We start from the raw sequence: 18,242 nt of genomic DNA, 5'->3' as shown, positions 1-18,242 counted from the left end.
GTCCTCTATGTACCATTTACTACCTGATTTACCTTACATAATCAATTAATCAATAAATCAATGTCTTCGAATCATTTAATTATATATCTACAATATACATAGTGCTGTGCTAGGCACTGTGGACAAAAATTTGATGAATGAAATCATCTTACCTTTCAAAAAGCTTATATTCTAATTGGAAGGACAATAAGTACAGTTATAAATAAAAATAAAATATAAATATAAAAAAATAAAAATGAATATATTTAAAAAGAAAACAAATAAATACAAAGTAGTTGTATACACAAATATACTAATAAGTACAAAGTGGGGCAAATAGGTGACACAGTGGATAGAGTGTCAGGCCTGGTGTCAGGAGGATCTGAATTTAAATCTGGTTTCAGACACTTATTAGCTATATGATACTCACTAAACCACTTAAACCCTGTTTGCTTCAGTTTCCTCATCTGAAAAATAAGCTGAAGAAGGAAATAGCAAAAACACTCTAGTATCTTTGCCAAGAAAACCCCAAATGGAATCATGAACAGTTGGACATGATTAAACAATAACAAGAGGGGAGAGAATACAGCCAGAGAGTGGAGGTGCTTTTTCTGGGATTTTTTTGAGTGAGAAAAAGAGGGATGATCTAAGATGATAGATGGAAGACATAGGGTTTGGTAGTGTTTTTTTAGGCTAAACACTACCATGTATGAATACAGTAGGAAGGGCAATAGTTAACATGGAGACTGGACTGAAGATTGGAGAATTAGGTAGAAATGATTCAGAGGCCCTCTGATGGAGATGTTGGGAGGTGACAATAGGAGTGATCAAAGATGAAATTTGAATCAGTTTTCATTTCCTGTCATCTGATGGATGTGATGTGGTACCAGAGTTATTTTATTCTCCATTTTCCTAGTTATTTGTGATGTAGAACATTTTTTATATTACTATTGATAACTTTGATTTCTTCTTCTAAAAACTGTTCATAACCTTTGACCATTTATCACCCGAAAAAATGGCCCTTATTTTTGCTCGGTTTCTTATACATTTGAGAAATAAGAAGACCCTTATCAGATAAATTTACTTTACTGCTTCTATTTTTGGCCAAATTAGATTTTTTGTGCAAACCCTTTATAATTTAATATATTCAACATTATCCATTTTACCTCCCATGATCCTCTCTTTCTCTTGTGTGGTCATGAACTATTCTCTGGGTCATCTCTCAAGGGATCATTATTTGAATGATTATCTCACTCTTGAAGATAATTTTGCCTTTATTTTTAGTGATCTTAATTAAAAAGAACTTGAATACCACTCATCAATAAGGTGTTTCATTCCTAGCCAAATGTTTTGCAGGCATTGCTCCTGGCCTAGATTTTTCAAACTCCCCCAGAGGATTTATAAATTCTAAAAAATCTTGCTTGAGTTTCACAATATGTTTTTTCAAGGTGAATTTCTGTTGTCATTGTCACTATTGCTATTTTTATTGTTTGAAATTAATTTTTGGAAGGGGGAGGGAGTGAGGTAGTAAACTTATTTTTTTTTTTATTTTAAACCCTTAACTTCTGTGTATTTGACTTATAGGTGGAAGATTGGTAAGGGTAGGCAATGGGGGTCAAGTGACTTGCCCAGGGTCACACAGCTAGGAAGTGTCTGAGGCCGGATTTGAACCTAGGACCTCCTGTCTCTAGGCCTGGCTCTCAATCCACTGAGCTACCCAGCTGCCCCCAAACTTATTTTTTTTTAAACCCTTGTACTTCGGTGTATTGTCTCATAGGTGGAAGATTGGTAAGGGTGGGCAATGGGGGTCAAGTGACTTGCCTAGGGTCACACAGCTGGGAAGTGGCTGAGGCTGGGTTTGAACCTAGGACCTCCTGTCTATAGGCCTGACTCTCACTCCACTGAGCTACCCAGCTGCCCCTTGCTGAATTTATTTTAATCAACAAGAACTCTTTTTTTCTTGAATATTTGAAAAGAGGGAAGAATGTCAAGTTCCAAGAAAATCTGAAATCCTTGCAATAGATATGTTTCCTTTTGCAAAAATGTATTAATTTATTTAATTAATTTAGAATATTTTCCATGGTTACTTGATTCATGTTCTTTCCCTCCCCTCCTCGTTCCCCTCCCAGAGCTGATGAGAAATTCCACTGGGCTTTACATGTGTCCCAATTTTGTCACATACCCTCCAACATTTATTTCTTTCCTTAGCTGTCATATTGGCCAATATGTTGTAAGGTAGTACCTCAGAGTTGTTTTGATTTGCATTTCTCTAATTATTTTTCATGTGCTTATTAATAGTTTTGATTTCTTTATCTGAAAACTGCCTATTCATGTCCCTTGACCATTTATCAATTGGAGAATGGCTTGATTTTTTTGTACAATTGATTTAGCTCATTATGAATTTGAGAAATCAGACCTTTGACAGAGGTTTTTGTTATAAAGTTTTTTCTCCAATTTGCTACTTCCCTTTTAATTTTGGCCGCACTGGTTTTGTTTGTATGAAAACTTTTTAATTTAATGTAATAAAATTATTCATTTAACATTTTGTGATATTCCTATCTCTTCCTTTGTCTTAAATTTTTTCCTTTCTCATAGGTCTGACAGGTATACTATTCTATGTTCACCTAATTTACTTATATTTTCCTTGTTTATATTTAAGTCATTTACTCATTCTGAATTTATCTTGGTATAGGGTGTGAGATGTTTATCTAAACATAATTGCTTCCATACAGTGTTCTAATTTTCCCAGAAGTTTTTGCCAAATAGTGGGTTCTTGTTCTAAAAGTTGGGGTCTTTGGGTTTATCATACACTATCTTGCTGAGGCCATTTACCCTAAGTCTATTCCATTGATTCTCCCTTCTCTCTCTTATTCAGTATCATATTGTTTTGATGATTACTGCTTTATAATAAAGTTTAAGATCTGGTACTGCTAGACCCCCATCCTTCACATTTTTTTTTCATTAGTTCCCTCAATGTCGTTCTTCCAAATGAACTTTATTATAATGTTTTTTATTCAATAAAAAAGATTTTTTAGTTATTTGTTATGCATGGCACTGGATGAATAAATTAATTTGGATAGGATTGTCATTTTTATTATATTAGTTCGTCCTACCCATGAGCAATTAATGTTTTTCCAATTATTTAGATCTAGTTTTAATTGTTTGGAAAGTGTTTTGTAGTTGTGTTCATATAATTCCTGTGTTTGTCTTGGCAAATAGATTCATAAATATTTTATATTGTCTAGAGTGACTTTAAATCAAATTTCTCTTTCTAACTCTTGCTGCTAAGTTGGGTTGGAAATATATAGAAATGCTAATGATTTATGTGGGTTTTGTATCCTGCTACTTTGCTAAAGTTATTGATTATTTCCAATAGCTTTTCAGTTGATTTTCTAGAATTTTTTAAGCAGACTATCATATCATCTGCAAAGAGTGATAGTTTAGTCTCCTCATTGCCTACTTTAATCCCTTCAATTTCTTTTTCTTCTCTAATTGCTGCTGCTAGTGTTTCTAGTACCATGATAAACAATAGAGGTGATAATGGGCATCCTTGTTTCACTCCTGATCTTATTGGGAAGGCTTCTTAATTTATCCCCATTGGAGATGATGCTTGTTGATGGTTTTAAATATATACTGTTAATTATTTTTAGGAAAGGCCCTTCGATTCTTATACTGTCTAGAGTTTTCAATAGAAATGAGTGTTGTATTTTGTCAATGGCTTTTTCTGCATCTACTGAGATAATCATGTGATTTCTGTTGGTTTGGTTGTTGATATGGTCAATTATGTGGATGAATTTCCTAATATTAAACCATCCTTGCACTCCTGGTATAAACTCCAACTGATCATAGTGAATAATCCTCATGACAACTTGCTGCTGTCTTTTTGCTAGTATTTTATTTAAGATTTTTGCATCTATGTTCATTAAGTAGATTGGTCTGTAGTTTTCTTTCTCTGTTTTTGGTCTGCCTAGCTTTGGAATTTGTACCATATTTGTGTCATAAAAGGAATTTTGTGGGACTCCTTCTTTGCTTATTTTGTCAAATAGTTTGTATAGTATTGGGATTAGTTGTTCTTTGAATGTTTGATACAATTCACTTGTGAATCCATCTGGTCCTGGGAATTTTTCTTAGGGAGTTCTTTGATGACTTGTTCGATTTCTTTTTCTGAGATTGGAATGTTTAAGTGATATGTTTTCTTAAGAAGAACCAGAAGGGAACATTACTCAGTTATGCCCTTGACAAAAGTTACTGTTGCATTTTTACTAGAACCACCTCCACATTTTCAGGTTAGTTTAGAGAAACTATTGGAAATTGGAAACTTTTGGGAAAAACACCCTGTGCTCTCATTAAGCACTCCTTTAATTTTTGATAGACTAACAAAAGAAGCTTTTTAATTGAGTTCCAGTTACATCTGGACCAGACAGGATTGCTCAAATGAAAAACAAAATAAAACAATAAGAAATGGGGTTGAGTAATACTGATTTGTCTGGAGGACTCTATATTCAAACATTTGGCTATGTCAAAAATCTTTCCTGGTCATCACATCTTCACCAACACTGCTGAATTTTCTCTATGCTGAGGAATTGCATTCTAGAAAAGGTGAAACATTTTCCTGAGCTGTGTAAGAGATTTTGAATTGCTGATTTTGGAGGTGGGGGGATTGTTAATTCTATTCTATAGAATTTTCAATATTACAGTTGCCAATTATTTAGAGAATAATAAAGAAAAAATTGAAAATGTTACCTGGGGACTGAGAGGATATTTGACTTACCTAAAGTTATATGGCTAATAAGAACCAGGGTCAAGATTTGAACTTAGGTTCTTCTTACTTTGAGATGGAATCTTTATGCACATACTATACTTACTTAGCAGAAGGGATACCATGATCTGGAATGTGGTTTTCCTTGGTTGTGTCACAATCATTGGTCTGGAACTGGACTGTCTTCTGCATTTCTTTATATGTGGCAAATGACTGCTGCAAATTAACAAGAATAATTATAAAATAGGAAAACACGACAAAATAGAAGGAAGGAAAAATCTTGGGTGGAAGAAGCAATTTCTAGTATAGAACCCAATTTTCATATAACACAGGTTGGTTTGGTGTTTCTTATCAGAGAAAGTTCCTTTTACACATAATTTTGTCCCAACATCACAAGAGCTACTCTGATAGAACAAAGACAACTGTTCTCAGACATGAAAGAAATATAATCTTGATTCCTGGAGTATTTACAGCTTTAAGAAATCTTCCTGCTTCTTGGCTAAGGAGGATGTTAAAGGTTTCACTGAGATGTGATTCCTAAGAATTAAAGTATTACAGATTTTGAACTGGTCAGGATTTTGGGGGTCACCTAGTCCAATCACCTCTGTTACAGATAAAAAATAAGAGGAGAGAAGTTATGACTTGCCCCAGGCACTAAAGTGGAAGTCAAATTCTTGATGTCCTCAGAGTCAGCACATGTCCTATTGTAAATTTTTTTAAAAAGCTAAGAATTTCTTTAAATGACAATTTAACAAATATTTGTTAATATCCTCCTCTCCTCTGGCACCCTAACTAGTGGTTTTTAAAAAAATACATAAATCATGACTTATTTATTGAATATTTGCTTTATATAAGACATAGTTGCACCTTCTACCTTTGTTCTTGTTCTTGAAAACTGCCTAGTGGTCGTAAGTTTGGAGAGATAATATATTTTTTCTCATTATTCCCCCATATATACTCTCACTCCATGTTTTGAATGTAAGTTTCTTTTTAAAAAATACAATACTTTTTAGTATTCCTATCAGCAACTCTCATAACCTTTTAAATTCTTTTTTATTCTCTTTGATTTTCATTCCTAGTTCATATTTGACCACACACTTAACCTTGTTATTAGTTTTCATTCCTGTCAACAAAGCTATGATCCACACATTCAGTGATTACTTTCCACATGAATGAGTGCTAAGATTTACCATCTTATTGATCTTTTAAATGTGTTAAGATTGAGAACCTCAGCATCCAAAAGCATGTGCACAGAGGAGGTGAGGGATGGAAATGAGTTGCATACAAATAACAAGGACAAAAATTATAAAGACATACCTACCTTATATTAAAATAAATATAGCTGATCAAATGGAATGCTTGATATTTTTACCCTAGAGGAAAAGAAGACTCCATCTTCCACTCTTTCTTCCTTCCTTCCTTCCTTCCTTGCTCCATCCCTCCCTCCATTCCTCCTTCCCTTCCTTCTTTTCTTCCTTCCATTATTCCTTCCTTCCTTCCTTCTTTCCTTCTTTCTTTTGTTTCTTCCTCCTTCCTTCCTTCCATGAACATGAATCTGACCATTTTTATATGCAAGATATTATGTTAGGTACTGGATGGGATAAAAAGATAAATAAAATCTAGAAGATATAATCAGGATTTTGTAGTCAGCCAAATTTTTCATTATTTTAGGAGATTTTCCCCCTTCTTTCATCTTAATGTTCAGAACTGATGTATAGGTATGGATTTCTGGGGCAAAGGAAAGTGACACAGGGCTACAGAAATGAAGTGGACATGAAAACAAAGAAACAGCATCTGAAAATAACCAGGAGGAAGGATCAACAGAATTGACAATATATGAGTTGTCTGACACTAGTCTACCCTCTGGAGATCCTTAAATGTTTGGTCAAATACTTTCTAGCCTGAGGGCTCAGTATAATCTTGATCCTTTGTAATAAATTGTATTGCTTAAAAAAACTGCAGGCTTCAAAATGTAAAGCTGATGTAAAATGTAATGGCATCATGGTGTTCAAGATTTCTAGCAAGAAGATTTATTATGAAACATGGAAATCTCCATGGGCTCTTTGTCAAATTCCTTTCAACCATTCATGTTAGGCTTTCCTTTTAGCTTACCAAAGCTCACTAGGAAGCCAGCAATTTAAAACAAATGGGCACTAGGTAGAAGCAAAAATATTAAGAGTTTAAAATCACAGTGGCAGTGCTTGTTGTTTTTCTTAAAGGCATATTGGCACACCCAAAGGGAAGCTGTATCCTAGCTCATCTGGCCTCATTCATAACGAGAGGAGGGCTTTCTGGTACAGGAATTCAGCTGTTCTTCATGGAAGGGGTGAAGCAAGTCATACGTGGGTTATGTACAGTGAGTTGTGTGCATTTCCTAACAGCATAACATTGAGGTAATGGAGAAAATGGAAGGCATATTAATAAAGAATCAAAAGTCAAAACCACCAATGATAAACTAATGTCATTTGGATTTTAAGAGTTCCAGGTCAAGAGGCTAGTAGAGTTCTTTAATGAAGCAACAACTATATCTGAGAAAGGCATGAATTAAATATGGATCCAGAGTGGAACAGAGAAGTAACAGGAAATTATGTAAAACAAGATGAAAGAGCAAGTTTTCTTGAGTTTAACACATTTGATCGTCATCACTATATTCCAGGTTGTTCCAGTCAACCTTAGTAGCTTCTGGAAAGCTATTAGCAATTCAATCAATAAATCAATTATATAATCAATTAACATTCATTAAGTACCTACTATGTGATAGGCACTGTGATAAGCAGTAAAGATGAAAAAACAAAAACAGTCTCCATTCTTATGGAACTTACACCTAATATCAATATTAATTCTCTATTCACTTTGGACCTTAGGATCATTGATTTGAAACTGCTAGGGTCTTTAGAGGTGTAAGCTTAAAAATTAATATACAATAACTCCAAGGATTATATTTTATAAGATTTATTAATAATCACTTGAAGTAAAAGGGATAAAAGGACAAAAGTAAAAGCCCAAGTAAAGCCTGCTTTCCCAGTTGCAAATGAAGGAGAAGAGAGAAAGAGGGTGGAGTTACACACAACTTATTTACAAAACATGAGGACACAATGTGAGGATGAAAGAAAAAGGAACTTGGATTAGAGAAAAAGAATTCTGGAAAGTGGAGTCTTTAGGGTACAACATTCTAATTACACAGAGATCACCTACTCTAACTTCCTCATTACACAGATGAAGAAAGTGAGACAAAGAGAGTTGAAGTGACATTCCCAATGGCATACAAATATTATGTGACAGAAACATCATTTTTAACCCAAGTCATCCCATTCCAGATCCACCTTTCTTTCTATTTGATGAGGTACAACTCTTATTTCAAGCAACATGGAGCCTTGGTAAATCTTGTGAAGTACTTATACTTAAAAATTATAATTATTTTTTGGCTACAAGGAGAGAATAAGTTCATATATTTATAATTATAAGGAACCCTAAAAGGTCATCTAATCTAAGCCTCTCATTCTGAAGAAAAGTGAGACCAAGCCAAGGTCAAACAGTTAATAAACATGATCTTCAAAGACCAAGTATTTTCTTTCTTTTTTTAAAAAAATATTTTCTTTTTTAGAAAAATTTTCCATGGTTACATGATTCACGTTTTTACTTTCCCCTTCACCTCCCCCTTTATTCCCCCATAGCCAATATGCATTTCCACTGGCTTTAACAAGTGTCATCGACCAAGACTTATTTCCATATTATTGATAGTTGCATTGGTGTGGTCATTTTGAGTCTACATCCCCAATCATGAAGACCAAGTATTTTCAACATTTAACTAGTGGTGTTGTCATTTCTATACATAAATATTAATAACATTTATATAGAGCTTACTATGTGTCAGACACTGTGAAAAACTACAATTATTATCTCTTGTGATCCTCACAACAATTCTGGAAGGTAGATGCTATTATTAGTTCCATTTTACAGCTGAGGAAACTGTGGCAAGTAGAGGTCAAGTAACTTACTCAAATTCATACAGATAGTGTCTGAAACCAGATTTGCACTCAGGACTTCCTGACTCCAGACCAGTTACTACCCCAGAGATGGCAAACCTGTTAGAAACTGAGTGCCTAAACTGAAACCCTCACAATTCCTATGAGTTCCTGACTTACCCCAGACAAGGGAGGAAGGAAGTGCTCCCATTGGGCTTCTGGACAGAGGGGTGGGTGATGTGAGGAATGTCCTTGGCTATGTGTAGAGAAGGGGAAGGGAGCAGTCCCTTCCGGCACGTGTGCCATAAGTTTACCAACATGGTACTGTATCATTTAGTTGCTTTATATGTCTTTGAAATATAAAGATATGTCTTAGGCCCATGAATTTATGAGTAGAGAAAGGACAATAGTTCTCAAAGTATGATTTGAGGATCTCCAAGAACCTTCAAGGTAGTATTCAATGTCAAAGGTACTATCATAATAATACTAAAACATTTTTTATATTATGGTAAATATCAATAGAGATAAATCCATTGGTGCAGATTACAAGGTTATTTGTGTATTTGTATCTTTTGTGATTCAAATGCATGTTCCTCCTCATTCAAATGCAGAGTTGATAATCAAGGGATTGAAGATCATTCTGTAACATTTTTTTTCTGTTCTGTGGCTATCAGTAATAAATAGCATGTAGTGTGATCAACTTTTATGTCGTCCCACAGTCAAGACTATTTTCAAGCATGTTTTTATATTTTGTTTCCTCCCAGAATATTGTGAAATAAGTTTAGTTTGCATGTTAACAATTTTAAAATAGGGGTCAACTGAGTGATTCAGTGGATTGAGAGCCATGCCTAGAAATGGGAGGTCCTAGGTTCAAATCTGGCTTTAGATACTTCCCAGCAGTGTGACCCTGGGCAAGTCACTTAATTCCCATCACCTAGCTTTTACCTCTTTTCTGCCTTGGAACCAATACTCAGTATTGATTCTAAGATGGAACGTAAGGGTCTAAAAAAAATTGAAAGTAACTTACAGGAAATACTCTATTTTATTGTGGTTGTGTTTTTTTTAAACAAAGTATTCCACATTTGATTAGGCATTTTTTTTTTACTTTAGTTCCTTATAAAATCATGGAAACTTAAAGCTGAAGGCAACATTACAGATCACATAATCCAAATGCTGCCCATTTTATAGATGAGGTAACCAAAGCCTGGAAAGAGGAAGTGACTTGCTTGATATCATATGAGTAATAAATGTCAGAGTTGAGTTTCAAACCCAAGTTTTCTTTATTAAGAAAATTTCCTTTTCATGCATACAGCAAAAGACCATTTGTTTAAAATATATTTTGCTCTAGATATTTTGGTTTGGTTGTAAGGTAGATAGACCATTTGATTATTTGATCACCTACTTTAATTATACAGTTTCTTTATGGACCATGAAGTGGGTAAATTGGGTACATTTTAATTGGCTTGAAAAAACTTAATTTAGCCTGGGCTGAACTATTGACCATTGGAAGGCTTTTTCTGTAAATCTGTCTAATAAGGTCTGGATAGCTCCCTAGAGTAAGGCAGGTAAATGTTCACAACAACAGGCAAAGAGCAAGATTTTGTGGAGGAGAAAAGGGTGAGAAAATAGGTTCTTCCAAATCAGCAAACTTTCAGTTGTTCATCACTCAATGCTGTATTATTCAGCACAATTTCATGAGTATCTTTTTCAGGAAATGAGAGCAAGGGTTACACAATGTTAAAATAATAACTGTCACACAATGCTGTTAAATTTGTGAGACTTTTCATGGACTCATTTGAACTTCACAACAACCCTGTGAAGTAGGCACGACAAAGATCTTTGTGCTCATAGGACAATGATTTTCAGAAAGATTAAGCAATTTCCCCATAATCATATAACTAGTAAGTTTCAAAGATGAAATTTGTACCTAGGTCTTCCTGGTATCAAGTCTCAAAGATTGTTATTTTCTTCCTCTGTGCCAGAGGTGTCAAATATATGGCTCCCAGGCCATATTGCATCAGCAACACTTCCCTGTAGGGAAGCAAATTAAAATATATAAAATAAATAAAAATATAATAAAACACAATATTAATTATGGTTTTCTGAGTCAATACATGAGTCATAGAGATGGTGTGTTTGGTTTAGCATTTTCATTTGTATTTCAGTGTGACACCATTCTTCTATATTATACTTTCAGTAATGCTCATCTTGCTTATCAAACAGAAAAGTCTCCAAAGTATCAGTTGGGGGAATTTTATTTTTCTTCTATCAAACAAGAAATCAGAACAAATTCCAAGTTTAAGAAAAATTAAAAAAAAAACACTTTAAATGTCCAATATGAAATCATTGTTGAATTTAGAAAAGTTGGGTAAGATATCTGATCTATAAAGAGATCTTTTTGAATAAACAAATAATTTTATTTCCCTCCAGGAGAATTGCAGTATTTTTTACTGTCTCACTATTAATAGACACCTTCACATCCTCTTATAATAACAGTCCAGTAGTTTCTTCTCTTTCCAATTGTTATTTTAATGATAATTTCATTTTTCTATAGCATGTAATGTTTTTGAAAAATAAAGATTCAGTTCACAGGTCAAAGTCCATTCCTTGCTTCTCTTCAGGCCAAAACAGCATATTCTTTCACTCATCTAACTAACAGTGTCTTAGCTTTTGATTAGAGTTCTTTTCAGCTTTTTATGCTCTTCTGGACTTTAATATTGACATTGGTGCCTTTCCTCAATAATATATCTCCTTCAGATTTAAAGAAAAAATAAAACTCTGGTGCTCTTAGTGTGATCCAACTTGTTGATTACATTTCTTTTGTTTTCATACTGGTATTTCTTTTATGAATATAATTATAATCTCCTCTCCATTTATTTTTTCTTATTCTCAGAAGTTTAATTAAACATTCTGTATTGGTAGACTTATTTGCCTTTATCCAGCATTATTTTTTCTTGCATTACTTTTGTGTTTTGTGGAGAGAATAAAGGATGAGAAATGAATAATCAAAGTGCTATGCTGATACCCTCTGGCTTCTAGGAGAAAGTGAAGCGGTCTTTCAGGATATCAATGGACACGGTATCATGAAATTTTTTAAAGGACATGGATGACAATTACTCAAAATGCAAAATGATCTGGAATGAATGGGTTGAAATCTACATTGTGGGATAGAACTCATCATTTGATTAGATTATAAATCCATTACAGTGCTCAGGAAATTTTGTTGTTTTTTCTTATTTTTTAATTTTTCATTTTAATTTTTCTTTTTTTCCAGTAACAAATTTACACATAAGTTTTCCAAGGTTACATGATTCATGTTTCTCTCTCCTCTTCCCTCCCCTCTCCTACCATTTAAAAGGAATTCCACTGGGTATTATCATTTAAAACCTGTTTCCATATTCATTTTTCTAAGAGAGTAATCTTATAATACCAAAACCTCAAATTAAGTACCCAAATAAAAAAGTGATAAATCAAATATTTTCTTTTGTATTTCTATTCCATCAGTTCTTTCTCTAGATGTGGAGGGCATTCTTCTCATAAGTCCCTCAGAATTGTCCTGGATCATTATATTGATATTATTAGCAAAGTCTATTACATTTAATTGTCCTCCAATGTTTGAGTTACTGTCTGTAATGTTCTCCTGGTTCTGCTCATTTCACTCCACATAAGTTCATGTAAGTCCAGTTCTTTAGGAAATCATCTCGTTCATCATTGCTTATAGCACAATAATATTCCATCACCATCAAATACCACAATTTGTTCAGTCATTTTGCAATCGAGGGGCATCCCTTCAGTTTCTAAATTTTTGCCACCACAAAAAGGGCATCTATAAATATTTGTGTACAGATCCATTCCCATTTTTCTTTATCTCAGACATAGGAGAGATATTGCTGGATCAAAAGGTACGTATTCTTTTAAAACCCTTTCAGCATAATTCCAAATTGCCTTCAAGAATGGATGGATCAATTTACAACTCCACTAGCAATGCATTAGTGTCCAATTTTGCTACAGCCCCTCCAATATTTATTATTTTCTTTTACTTTCATATAAGCCAATCTGCTATATATAAGGTGGTATCTCAGAGCTGTTTTAATTTGCATTTCTCTAATCAGGAGGGATTTGGAACATTTTTTCATATGGTTATTGATTGCTTTATTTCTTCTTCTGAGAACTGCCTATTCAAATCCTTGACCATTTGTCACTTGGAGAATATCCTGGTTTCTTATAAATTTGACTTAATTCTTGTTTTTGTCAGCAAATAAATTCTCAAATGTTTTATATTGCTGTTGAGTTTTTTTGAAAATATATAGAAATGCTGATGCTTTCTGTGAGTTTATTTTGTATCCTGAAACTTTGCTAAAGTTATTAATTATTTCCATTAGCTTTTTAGTTGATTTTCTCAGATTCTCTAAGTACACCATCATATCATGCACAAAGAGTGATAGTTTAGTGTATTCATTGCATTCTTTAATCTTTCAATTTCTTTTTCTTTTCTAATTGTTACTACTAGAATTTCTAGTACTATATTAAACAATAGTGGTGATAATGGGCCTCCTTACTTCATTCCTGATCTTATTAGTAAGGCTTCTAACTTATCCTCATTTCAGATGATACTTGCTGATAGTTTTAAATAGATGCTACTTATTATTATTTGAGGAAAAGCCCTTTTATTCCTACACTTTCTAGTGTTTTCAATAAGAATGGGTGTTGTATTTTGTCAGAAGCTTTTTCTGCATCTTTTGAGATAATCATGTGATACCTTAATTTTTTATTTATTTGATTATTGATATAATCAATTATGTTGATGGTTTTCGTAATATTAAACCAGCCTTGCATTCCTGGCATAAATCCTGCCTGGTCACAGTGAATAATTCTTGCGAAAACTTGCCGTCCTCTCTTTGCCGGTATTTTATTTAATATTTTTTCATCAAAGTTCATTAAATGGATTGGTTTATATCTTTTTCTCTATTTTTGGTTTTCCTGGCTTAGGTATCATTACCATATTTGTGTCATAAAAAGAATTTTATAAGACTCTTTTTTTGCTTATTTTGTCAAATAGTTTGTTTAGTATTGAGATTAATTGTTCTTAAAACATTTAATAAAATTCACTTGTGAATCTATCTGACCCTGGAGACTTTTTCCTGGGGAGTTCATTGATGGCATGTTCAATTCTTTTTCTGAGATGGGATTATTTAAGTATTCTATTTTCTCTTTTGCTAATCTATACAATTTGTATTTTTGTAAATATACATCCATTTCATCTAGATTATCAGATTTATTGCCATTTAATTGGGCAAAATAGCTCCTAATAATTGCCTTAATTTCCTCTTCATTAGAGATCAAATCACCCTTTTCATTTTTGATACTGTTATTTGATTCTCTACTTTCTTTTCTAATCAGATTAACCAATAATTTATCTATTTTATTTGTTTTTTTATAGAACCAGCTCTTGGTCTTATTAATTAATTCAACACTTCTTTTCTTTTCAATTTTATTAATTTCTACTTTGATTTTTAGTATTCCCAATTTATTCTTTTACTGTGGATGCAAAATTTGTTCTTTTTCTAGGTTTTTTTTTTTAATTTTCAAGCCCAATTCACTGTTTCTCTTTTTCTTTATTTTTGATATAAGCACTTAGGGATATAAATTTTCCCCTGAGTATTCTTTGGCTGTATTCCATAGATTTCAATATGTTGTCTCCTCATGATCATTCTGTTCAATGAAATCAGTGTTTCTATGATTTGTTCTTTGACCCACCAGTTTTGAAGAGTTAGATTATTTAGTTTCCAATTAATTTTTTTAATTTGCTTCTCCATGAACCCTTACTGATTATAATCTTTATCATGTTATGATCTGAAAAAGTCACATTTATTATTTCTACTTTTCTAAAATTGGTTGTGATGTCTTTATGCCCTAGTACATGTTGATTAATAGAAGGTATATTCCTTTTTATCCCTATTCAATTTTTTCCAGATAGCTATTAATTCTAATTTTCTAATATTTCATTTACTTCTCTTATTTCTTGTTTATTTTTTGTTTAGATTATCTAGTTCTGATAGGGGAATGTTGAGGTCCCTAAGTAGCATAATTTTACTATCTATGTCTCCTTTAAGCTCCTTTAGTTTCTCCTTTAAAAAGCAGGATGCTATAGCATTTGGTGCATATATGTTGAGTACTAATATTTCTTCATTGTCTGAATTTCCTTTTTTTCAAGATGTAGTTACCTTCCTTATCTCTTTTAATCAAATCTATTTTGGCTTTAGCTTTGTCTGAGTTCATGATTGCTACTCCTGCCTTCTTTGTCTCAGTCAAAGCCCAATAGAGTGTCCTGTAGACTCTAACATTCACTCTGTATGTGTCTCCTGCGCCAGATGTGTTTCTTGTAAACAACACATGGTAGAATTCTGGTCTTTAATTCATTCTGCTATCTGCTTCTGTTTTATGAGTGCATTCTTCCCATATACACTCACAGTTATGATTACCATCAGTGTATTCCCCTCCATTTTGATTTCCTCTTTTAATTCTGATCTTTCTCTTTGACTCTTTCCCTCAACTCCAGTGTTTTGCTTTTGATCATGTCCCCTTTCAACTCCCTTATATTACTCCCCTTCCAATCATCTCATTTCTCATTCCCCTTCTGCTTCTCTATAGGGTGTTTTAATCACCCTCTTGCCCCTCACTTATATTACTTCCCTCTCTACCTCTCTTACTCACTTTCTACATTGCTCTATGGTAAGACAGGATTCTATACCTGAAAGAACCTGACTGTTCTTCCCTCTCTGAATTCTCTGATTTCAGAATCTGCTGAAATCTCTCAATTCCAATGAGAGTAAGGTTTATGTATGACCCATTACCACCCTTATCCTCACCTCCATTGTAATAATTTCCCCATGCCTCTTTATATGATATAATTTACCTCATTTTACTTCCCTCTTCCCGTTTCTCTTATTATAATCCTCTTTTTCATTCCTAGTTTTTAACATCTTAAACAGCTTACTACAACAATCTCTAATATATGTATATTTCTTCTATCTCCTTTGATAATGATAAAAATTTTTAAAGTTTCAGCTATCTTCCATATAGAAATAGAAATAATTTGACATTGCTGAAGTCCTTAAATTTTTTCCTCTTTCTCATTTGCCTTTTTATGCTTCTCTTGAATTTTGCATTTGAACATCAAATTTTCTGTTTAAGACTGGCCTTTTCTTCAGGAATGCATGGAAATCTTCTATTTTATTAAATGACCATATCTTCCCCTGAAAGAATATAGTCAGTTTTGATAGGTAGGTGATTCTTGGTTATAAAACCAATTCCCTTGCCTTCTGGAATATTATATTCCAAGCCTTGTAGTCCTTCAATGTGGAAGCTGCCAGATCCTGTGTAATCCTGACTGGGGTTCCATGACATCTGAATTCTTTCTTTCTGGTGCTTGTAGTATTTTCACTTTGGTCTGGGAGGTCTTGAACTTGTCTATAACATTCCTGGGCATTGTCATTTGGGGACTTAATACAGAAAGTGATCTGTGGATTCTTTCAATCTCTATTTTACCCTCCTGTTCAAGAATTTCAGGGCAGTCTTCTTGGATAATTTCTTGATGTCTAGGCTTTTATTTGGTCATGACTTTCATATAGTACAACAATTCTTAAATTGTCTCTCCTGGATCTATTATCCATGTCAGTTACTTTTTCAATGAGATATTTAATATTTTCTTCTATTTTTTTATTCTTTTGATTTTGTGTTATTATTTTTTGATGTCTCATTATGAAATCATTAGCTTCTATTTGACCAATTCTAATTTTTAAAGTCTGAGTTTCTTCCATAACCCTTTTTTTCCATTTGATCCATTCTACTTCCCTTTTTTTTTTTTGAAATTATTTTTTTTATTTTGGATATTTTCTCCTACTTACATATTTCATGTTCTTTCCCCTCTCCCCCAATAACCTATAACCCCCCCTGAGCCGACACAAAATTCCACTGGGTTTTACACGTATAATTGATCGAGACCTAATTCCATATTATTGATAGTTGGACTAGAGTTATCATTTAGTGTCTACCTCCCCAATAATATCCCCCAAGCCCATGTATTCAAGCAGTTGTTTTTCTTCTGTGTTTCTCCTCCCATAGTTCTTCCTCTGAATGTGGCTAGTTTTCTTTCTTATAAGTCCCTCAGGCTTGTTCTGGATCCTTGCATTGCTGCTAGTAGAGAAGTCTGTTATGTTCAATTGTACCACAGTGTATCAGTCTCTGTGTACAATGTTCTTCTGGATCTGCTTCTTTCACTGCATCAATTCCTGGAGGTCATTCCAGTTCACATGAAATTTCTCCACTTCTTTATTCCTTATAGCACAATAGTATTCTGTCTCCAACAGATACCACAATTTGTTCAGCCATTCCCCAATCAAAGGACATTCCCTCATTTTCTAATTTTTTGCCACCACAAAGAGCAAGGCTATAAATATTTTTACAAGTCTTTTTCATTATTATTTCTTTGGGGTATAATCCAAGCAGTGCTATGGCTGGATCAAAAGGCAGATAGTCTTTTAAAGCCCTTTGAGCATAGTTCTAAACTGCCATCCAGAATGGTTGGATCAATTCACAACCCCACCAGCAACGCATTAATGTCCCAACTTTGCCACATCCCCTCCAACATTCATCTCTCCTTTGCTGTCATTTTAGCCAATCTGCTAGGTGTGAAGTGATACCTCAGAGTTGTTTTGATTTGCATTTCTCTAATTATTAGAGATTTAGAATACTTTCTCATGTGCTTATTGATAGTTTTGATTTCTTTATCTGAGAATTGCCTATTCATTTCCCTTGCCCATTTATTGATTGGGAGATGGCTTGATTTCTTTGTACAATTGATTTAGCTTCTTGTATATTTGAGTGATTAGACCTTTATCTGAGTTTTTTGTTATAAAGATTTTTTCCCAATTTGTTGTTTCCCTTATAATTTTGGTAGCATTGGTTTTGTCTGTACCTAAACTTTTTAGTTTAATGTAGTCAAGATAATTTATTTTACATTTTGTGATTTTTTTCTAACTCTTGCTTAGTTTTCAAATCTTTCCCTTCCCATAGCAAAGTTCATTTGGAAGAACAAAAGACCGAGAATATCAAGGGAAATAATGAAAAAATATGAAGGAAAGTGGCCTACCATTCTACTTTTCTTGGCACCTTTTTTAACTTGATTTTTTTGCCTCTTTCTCCCATAAGGCAATTCTGATTTTAAGCCTTTTATGTCTTCATGAGCTATTTGTACATCTTTTCCCATTTTACCAGTTTTGCTTTTTAAATTATTTTCTTTTTTGCATTAATTTTCTTTCTTTTGCCTATTTTTCTTCTTATTTTTATTCAACCAATTTCTGATTTACTTCTGGTTGACAGGGTTTTGCTCTGAGGCTGTCTTCACTGCTGCTGAGACGGTTTAAAAGTATCCAGTGCTATGGACCTCTGGCCCTCACTGCCAGGGTCTAGGACTTTAAGAGGTGGGTTTGAGGTGCAACCCAGGATTCTGAACTTGCCTACTCCCTGGTTTGGAGTCT

The 18,242-nt window shown here is 33.6% G+C and overlaps 1 pseudogene; it reads left to right on the top strand.

The window, feature by feature from the left end:
• Window positions 1-4,836: 4,836 nt before the first annotated feature.
• Window positions 4,837-4,958, top strand: LOC123232832 (annotated as a pseudogene).
• Window positions 4,959-18,242: the final 13,284 nt, after the last annotated feature.

Source organism: Gracilinanus agilis, chromosome 1 (assembly GCF_016433145.1).
Source record: "Gracilinanus agilis isolate LMUSP501 chromosome 1, AgileGrace, whole genome shotgun sequence".
Taxonomy (NCBI): Eukaryota; Metazoa; Chordata; class Mammalia; order Didelphimorphia; family Didelphidae; genus Gracilinanus; species Gracilinanus agilis.
This window is presented reverse-complemented; position numbering and strand designations above follow the sequence as displayed.